Source organism: Grammomys surdaster, unplaced genomic scaffold (genome assembly GCF_004785775.1).
Source record: "Grammomys surdaster isolate TR1022 unplaced genomic scaffold, NIH_TR_1.0 168, whole genome shotgun sequence".
Lineage (NCBI taxonomy): Eukaryota > Metazoa > Chordata > Mammalia > Rodentia > Muridae > Grammomys > Grammomys surdaster.
The window spans coordinates 746641-755831 of NW_021604616.1; the positions used below are offsets into that span (position 1 = coordinate 746641).

At 41.7% G+C, this 9191-nt stretch overlaps 1 pseudogene; it reads right to left on the minus strand.

Moving 5' to 3' along the window:
• Window positions 1–4925: 4925 nt before the first annotated feature.
• LOC114620414 lies at window positions 4926–5358 on the minus strand (annotated as a pseudogene).
• Window positions 5359–9191: the final 3833 nt, after the last annotated feature.

Genomic DNA, 9191 nt, shown 5'->3' on the forward strand with positions numbered 1-9191 from the left:
TCTCTCTCTCCCTCCCTCCCTCCCTCCCTCCCTCCCTCCCTCTCTCTCTTCCCCTTCCTCCCTCCCTCCCCTCCTCTCTCAGTAGATAGATGATACACAGATGATAGATAATGATAGACAGATGATAGATGATAGATAGATAGATAGATAGATAGATAGATAGATAGATAGATAGATAGATAGAGGGATAGATAGATTCCTACCTATGGATCAGGATATAAAACTCCCCAAGGCTACTCCTCCAGTACTATGTCTGCCTGCATGCTACTGTGCTCTCAGGCATGATGATAATGGACTAACCTCCAAAACTACACGTAAGTCCACACTGAAATGTTTTCTTTGGTAAGAGTTGCCTTGGTCATAGTATCTCTTCATATTGATAGACCAAGACACTGTGTTTTCTCTGCTTTTTGTATTATATCGCATTGTATTAGTCAGGGTTCTCTAGAGTCACAGAACTGATGGGTAGTCTCTATATAGTAAGGGAACTTGTTGATGACTTATAGTCTGTAGTCCAACTCCCCAACAATGGTCAGCAGCAGCTGTAAATGGAAGTCCAAGGATCTAGCAGTTGCTCAGTCCCACAAGGCAAGCAGGCAAAGAAGAGTCTTTCCCTCTTCCAATGTCCTTATGTAGGTCTCCAGCAGAAGGTGTGGCCCAGATTAAAGGTGTGTATCAACATGCTTTGTCCCAGATGACTTTGAACTCAGAGAGCTCCTTGCCTTAGTCTCCTGGGATTCATAGCCACTATGCCTCAAGAGTTCCATGCCAAGATCCAGGTCAGAAACTTGTATCTCCCAGCCTCAAAATCAGGATCACAGGTGAGCCTTCCAATTCTGGATTGTAGTTCATTCCAGATACAGTCAAGGTGACAACCAGGAATAGCCACTACAATGATATTAAGCAGCTTTCCAAGTAGGAAGAAGTTGGACTGGACCAAGTTTTTATTAAGTCTCCTATCTTACCCTCCGGGCTACTATGAATGCAAATGAGAATGTGCCACAGACTTGCTTTATGCTGCTAAGGCTGGACCCAGCAACTGACAGCTGCAGAACTTGAGTCTTTGATATTTTCTTCCCTTCTCTATCTCTTTCCCCATCACAACATGGCTTCACAAGTCTAATGACTTCGACATCTATGTGGTTCAATTCTTGGCTTCCTTTAGTTCCAGCCAAAGGGAGCTCCCTGTTCCCAGGTCCAAATCAGTTCCTTCACTCTAAGTTGACCTGATTGATAAAGGAGTATTCATTCCTGGCAGCTGACGTTGCTCAGCCCTGTTTGAAGGGATGCCATGAAGGATCATGGCAGGAAGGATTTGATGACTCTATGATGGCTGTTCTCTCATGCATTAAGAAATGTCTTCATACACGTTATCTGATGGCAAACTAAGCCTCTTTAGGGATGTTTTCTCAATTAGGCAGTGATTGCTTAGTAAGTGTAAGCCCTTGGGTTCAGTTTAAGTACTTAGAAATGACACATGTCCCTTATTTTATTTTCTCTGTCAAGTGAGTACATTAAAGCTCTGGTTGTTTAAATGATGTGATTTTCTTTCTCAGTATTGTCTATTTACTAAACGCCAGAATTAGAAGTCTTCTAATTCCCCAATCCAAGCCTATTTTAATGAATCAGCTAAAAGGTTCTTGTGGTGCTTTGAATAGGAATGCCCCCCATAGGCTCATCTGAATGTAACAGAACACTGCAACATAGCTCTGTTGTCTAATGTGTATAGACGGGGGCTTCACATTATGTTTACTCTGTCATGAGATAAAGGTTCAGGTCAGTGGGGAAAAAACTAAATAAATAACAGTGGAATCAAAGTCATAGTGAACGCTTCAAGTTTTGATAACATTAAAGCCAGTGAGTCTTAAAAATGCAGTATTGTGGAATACTAGTCCCACAGGCACTACCTGCCTTGTCAAACAAACTCTGAGAACTCCTCTCTGCTATAAAGATTGTGTAAAATGCTTCAAGCTGGAGTATGCCCCATGGAAAGCACTGCTCTGGGTAAACTTGCACAATTATAACACAGCGAAGACAAATAGGAGAAGAATATGCTTTGCTATACAAACACTCGGAAATGTTAAGAATAGCTCCTAGAACCAAGTCAAATTGTCAAAGCCGTCTTCTGTTAGTCAAGTCACTCTCCCAAGCAAAACATCTATATCACCAAAGCCAAGTGTCACTGGTGGCTTTGTAGGTGTCCAATTCTTTTCTATCATCTCCTTGGCCCATTATGTACCTCCTTCTTCTATTCAAGCCCTATCCATAGAATCAGGATCATTAGCTGCTAAAACAAAAGGAATACTTTTCAGAAGTGGACAATTCTATTGAAATCATCAAACCCAGGGCTCGCATGGTTTTAAATTAATAAATTCCATTCCTAGACAATGTTATACATTCATATCATGCATTCGGGTTATTGTCCACACCCCCAATACATTTTCTTTTACCTACAGTTCACTCCTGTTAGTCACCTTTCTTCTTGACAAGTCTCTTTTTATTCCTATTCATGACATTTTGTCTTGTTTTATATCCCAGAGTTTAGCAAGGGCTGTCTGTACGACCATGGGTTTGAAACTGTCCATTAGAGCCTACTGGATTCATCAGCAGGTACCAGCTAGCCACTATGCCTCCCTCTATCCCAGAATCCATTAGCTGCTGATAGCTTATCAATAACCTATACAACCCTGGACTCCTTCCCAACCCATGACTGACTGTTGGCTGGGCTTACTTGTCCAGACCCAGTGAGCAAACCTGGTATGGGTTTCCAATTCCCACGCCATGTAATGCTTAGAAGATGGTACTTCACCAAGCTTCTCTCTGTCTTCTGGCTCAGATGCTCTGCCTTCTCTGCAATGTTCCCTGAGCATTGATATCAAGAGGTGGGATCAACGGTATAATGGGCAGCCATGGGTCTCTACCTTCACTTCCATTCGCTGTGATTAGAGGCTTATCTGATTAAGGCTGAGTAAAGCTTTTGCTTGCAGGTGTAAATGCAGATATTGGTAAGGAACTTGGATGCTACACCAAATTAACTAAGGAGCTTTAGTTGATTTCCCCCTAGAGCCTAAGATCTCTTTAGTCATGAGCTTTTGACTGGGTTTACAGTCTAGGAGCACGGATTCCCTCTCAGGGTGCCGGTGATAAATCAAACCAGGGAGTAGTTAATTACCACCATAATAAGTGTGCTACTATTGCACCAATGGGCACATTTGCCTGGCAGGTGCTTATTGTATGCTGCTGTGTTCAGAGCTTGGTATGATAGTTTCTGCCTCCCTGAGACTCCCCTGTCTGCAGGCTACATCGGACACTATGACAGCCATCTAACAGAAAGGAAATATCTAGTTCATTTATGGCTTGGTTTACTTACATTTTGTATTCAAGATGTCTGGTATTTCTGGAAATAGGATCTTTTCATCTAATTACAGTGGACAATCAAGTAAAATTACAAAAACCTGCATTTGGGCGGAGGGTCCTTTGGAGCCTCCCTGACCAATAACTCCCACACCTGGCACTGGAGTTTTCTTTTAGTGACCCATTAATTATAGGATCAATATGATGGCCATCTGCCATCATATTGTGATGCACTCCATTGTGTCTTTTAACTGGTTATCTAGAATATAGATGCCCTGTTTTGCTTTCTATCATTGTGATAAGCACCACAATCAAAAACAATTTGAGAGGAAAAGAGTTAATTTCATCTTATAACTTATAGTCAGTCCTTAAGGGAAGTCAGGACAGGAACTGAAGCAGGGGTCCTGGAGGAGTACTGCTTATGGGTCTGCCTCTTTATCATTGTTCTTATACACCCGAGACCATCTGCCCAGATATGGCACCACCCACAGTGGGTTGGGGGCACATCCTCACAGAGGCAAGAGGAGGGGGGATGAGATAGGGAATTCCTGTGGGGGGGGGGGAAAGGGGGTAAGGGGATGACATCTGAAATGTAAATAAAATATCCAATAAAAAAAAAAAAAGATGTACTCTGCATTCTGTGACTGGCAGAGCCAAAGAAGTGGAGCTGTGCAGGCCTTTGGAGCTTAGAAAATTGTGTGTAAGCCTCAGACAGTAGACACTCAGCTCTTTATTACGTTGGATTTTGGGTTTGCTTGAACCTGATTGTAACTCTGCCCTAGTTTTCCCCTTTTGCAATCAGAAAATATTTAACTTGCTTTTTTTATTTTATGGGAGCTTAAACTCAGGAGACTTTGAACTTGTAAAGGGACCTTCAACTTTTAAGCCACTGGAATTTTTTTAAAGACTGTGGGAATTTTTAAAGGTTGGACTGTGTCTTATGTTGTGTTGTTATTAATATCAACAAGATCTTGAGGACAAATAAGAAAGGAAAGTCTGTGGTTTAATGGTGATGTGTCTGTGTGTCAAGTGGACAAGGGCTCTGTTGTGCTGCTTAGTTTTCTCCCAACTTGACAACAAACTGGAGTGATATGGGGAAAAAGAATGCTAACTGAGAAACTGTTTCCATCCGATTGTCTGTAGACAAGACTTTGAGTCCTTGCCCTGACTCTTCTTCCTGATAGACTACAGCTGTGAGATGTCACAAAGCCTTTCCTCCCCAAGCTGCTTCTTACCATGGTGTTTATCACAGCAAGAGAAACCTAACTAAGACAAGATCCATGGGCGCGTCTTGGTTTGTTTTTAATGCGTTGTTGTTGTTGTTCTAAATTTTGAAATTCAGGTTTCTTCTTGGTTGAAATAGAATCTTCTAGAATTTTGCTAAGTCAGTAATACTTTCTAATATCCATTCGGGGACTTTACACATAGCTAAGAACAGGTTAAATGTTTTTTTAGATAGTGGATTTATTTTCTTTCTTTTCTTTCTTTCTTTTTTTCTTTCTTTCTCTCTTTCTTGGTTTTTCAGGTTTATTGAAAATATAGCATAAAAAAAGAAAATATAGCATAACAGATTAAACAGCTTCATGTGGTGTTTTAAAATTCATCCCAACTGTAGGCTGAGTGACCTGAGGTTAGAGAGACTGCCAAAGTCCAGAAGCTTCAGCATTTCCGTGGTGTCAGGATCTACCTCAGTGATCTCCTGGTCTAGGGCTGAGACCTCGGGAACATAATTATCTCTCCTCTCTCTTCTTCCTGCAACTTGATAGAGATATCTTTCACAGGACCTCTCTGAATCCTCTTCACCAGATGCGTGACATAGCCAGCTATCTTGTTCCGAAGTTTCTTGCTGGGGATAATGGCTATCTCTTTGCACACGCACTCGTTGGTGTGGAAGTCATTTCCCAGGCGTGTGTAGTATTTCTCAATGATGACCCTGGCCGCCTTCTTCACAGTCTTGGTGCAAACGTGGCCCATGTTGGTGGATCTCCGGTGGATTCATTTTCAAACTCCCTGCAGAAAATATCCTCTCTATGTGATCAACCTTTACAGGTAAATTCGAAAGGATTTGATAATGTTTGTAAGATCTCAGAAGTGAGATCGAGAATAATGATTTTAGGACAGATTGAGCCTGTATCAAAGTGTGCCTTTAAAATGCGGAGCAACTGAGTTTTAATACATAAGCATCTGCCATGTGGCTTGAACTCTTGCAGGCTCCTGGGATCTGAAAACCTCTGCCACGAATGGCGTTCTTGAGGCTCCTGCTTCCATCTGTGATGGCTGATTTTAATTGTCATCATGGAGACGCCATAATGCCAGCTATTGGATCAAGTATTGGATCTAGGATATTATTGCAATGGTATTTTGTAGATGTGGTAACAACTATAATCAGTTGACTTTTAAAAATAATTGCCTCCAATAATGTAAGTAAAGGCTGCAGAGATGGCCAAGTGGTTAAGAGTGGCTGCTACTCTTCCAAAAGACCCAGGTTTGGTTCCCAGCACATGTATCAAGCAATGTCTCTGTAACTCCAGCTCCAGGGCACTCAGCATCTTCTTCTGGCTTCTATGGGCTCCTGCATACACTTGGCATATGCTTGCATTCATGTGTACACATACACATACATAAACATAAATATTGAAATGATGATGATGTAATTGGTCTGTCTTAGTTAGGGTTTGATTGCTTTGAAGATACACCACGACCACTGCAACTCTTATAAAGGAAAATATTTAATTGGGGATGGCTTATCGTTTTTCTAGGCAACATACTAAAATTCTCTGAAACCTCTTGAGGCAGGCACTCACAGTTCAAATTATCCTCGGCACTACTGACTTCCGTGTTCCTCCTAGTCTGTTTCAATAAGCCTCCATTAGAGCATTCCACTGCTTTCCTAATCCTAAATCCCAAAATCCATACAAAAGTCTGGTCAGGCCTATCACAGCAGTACCTGAGTCCCAATTGTATCTTAGTTAGGGTTGCTGAGAGAAGACAATATGACTGTGGCAACTCTTACAAAGGAAAATGTTTAAGGGGCTACCTTACAGTTCCAGAGATTCAGTCCATTATCGTCATGGTGGGAAACATGGCGTTGTGCACTGGTAGATGTGGAGCTGGATGAACCAAGAGTTCTACATCTTGATCTGCAGGCAACAGGGAAAGAGACTATGTACCACAATGGGCATAGTTTGAGATATGAGACCTCAAAACCTGCTTCTCAGTGACGCACTTCCTCCAACAAGGCCTCGTCTCCTAATAGAGTCCCTCTCTATGGGCCAAACATTCACACAAAAAATCTACGGGGGCCATCCCTATTCAAATCAGCACAGAGATCCTTCTTTAATCACTCGTTGGTGGCCAGAGAAAAACCTAGGGACTGACATACCTCACTTGGTAGAGTGCTTGCCTAGAATTCGAAAAGCCCTGGGCTCATTCCTCAACACCACATAAAACTGGGCATCATATTGGGAAACACTTGTAATAGTTCACTTGGGAGGTAGAGTCCAGAGAACCAGAAGATCATCTCAGTTACACTGGGACGTCAAGAACAACCTTGGCTATATGAGATCTTGTTTCCCCAAACCAAAAGTGGGGTGAAAGGAGTAAAACCAAAAATTTACTGGATGGGATATTTAATCTTGAGGGGTAGCTTTAGCCTGCACTCCTTTAGGCTGTTCTGTGGATTTTAGACATGCCAGCTTCCAAGGTGGTGAACCAAGTCCTTGATACCTGTGTTTTCCCAGCTCCCAAATACATTTCTCTGGAGAACCTTACCTCCTTTTACATAGTTTTTATTTTTATGTTTAGAAAAGCCAAAGAAGTCTCATTTAAAAAAAATCCCCCATTACTTAGAACACTAGGTTTTATTTTCTTGGTTTCCTAAGCGTTAACTTGATTTTAATTCCCAATCTTGACATTTTATACAATAGTTTGTATGCTTTTGTTCCCAAATGTTGCTAGTTCTGAGACCCCAGCTGTACCTTCAGATACTATTTTCCAGTTCTCTTCAAGATGTAGCTTCATTCTGCATAGGTGTTATGTAAAGGACCTCCTGACCCTGGGTTTCCATAGTGCTTTCAGTTAGCTTCCATGTTTGAGAACCTCCTTCTTCCTCACACCCTCTGTGTTAGCTCTCTGCTACTGTCCCAGTGTATCTGAGACCACTTCAGGAGGAAGGGGTTATTTTAGCTTATTGTTCTGAGGTTTCTGCCCATATCAGTATGCTTGTGATTTTGGGGCTGGTGGCACAGTAGGCCATAAGGTACAAGTGACATCATGTGACATCTCTCCAAGGGTGGATTCTATTAACTGAGAGTTAGGGAGGGAAGAATCTGGGATAATTGTTCTGGAGAATTTGGGTGAGGTCTGCCTCTACAGATAGCAAAGAGATAACTGGGTAATTAATAAAATTCACTCCCAGCCTTCTGGGCAGGAAAACACAGGAAACACCCCTGTATGTTTAATATTTCTGGTTTCACTAGTGATCTGTGAAGAGGACCTTTGTACCCCCAACATCTCCTCCCTTCCAATTTTTTTTAAAAGAAAAACTAGTGGTCATAATAGAGGCCAAGGTTGAATGCATTGCCTCCATTGTTCGTCTAATACAGGCAAGTGTAAGAGAAGTATAAGGCCAGTTAACGGAGGACCTAGGTCAGGGGAAGCCATCCTCAGTTCACCCATCTATTAATTAATTTGCCATTCTTCCAAGTCTCAGAAACCTTGGCTTCCAGGCCAGAACTAGAACTCGGATGGTAGGTGGATAAGCTAGACTGGGAGAGTCTGGAGAAACTAGACACACTAGGGGGTTCAGAAAAGCAGACCAGCTGGGCAGGGGTGGCAGCACACACCTTTAATCCCAGCACTTGGGAGGCAGAGGCAGGTGGATTTCTGAGTTCGAGGCCTGGTCTACAGAGTAAGTTCCAGGACAGCCGGGGCTACACAGAGAAAGCCTGTCTTGAAAAATAAATAAATAAATAAATAAATAAATAAATAAATAAATAAATAAATAAATAAAATTTAAAAAATAAATAAAAAATAGAAAAGCAGACCAATCATAGGAAAAAAACAAACAAGCAAAAAACAAAACAGGACGAGAAAGTCACTCAAAGATGGCTTTATGGGAAGGTGATCAGCTTCAGAGAAGGTGAGTTACAGGGAGAAGACAGAAAGATACATGAGAAGATTGATAAATAGGAAAAACAAGAGAAAAGTAACTAATTTGGTTAGCAGTTGGTCCAGACCAAGGACAGATATTGAAGCTGTAGAGTAGGGGCTGAGTTGTGAGCCTGGTTGTCATCAGTATCAGACTAGATCCAGGAGGCAATGTTACACAATGCAGAGATCACAACATGGGCTAGAAGATGCAGCTTATGCAGGTTAAATATAAGTACAATGGATGCATTACTAGATGCTCAGTGATGATGTGTGGTAGAGTAGAATCAACGACTGGGCCATGATCACCGTGTTTTAGTACCTGTGCAGTAATGAAATATACATTCTCTTTATTAATCAATGTAGATAAGCAGTTGATAACTTACAAACCATTGTGCTGGTTCTCTGTTATGTCAACACCTCTGAGATGCTCTTCCAGCCCAGAAGGATTGTGTCCTACGTTGCCTCAAGTACTGAAGATCACTCTAGCCTCAATAAAGTTCTTGAAAACTTTTTCTAGTCACTGCAAAATTCAGAAGTAATATGATTTCTAAAAATGCCCCAGGCTTTCATAAGTTTTGTTTTACCGTCCTTATGAGGGAATCATGAATAGCCATATTCTAGAAAGTCTCTGAGGAAGATAGCTGAAAATCCCTGTGTTGACTGAGTCCCCAGTGCAGTCTATGTGG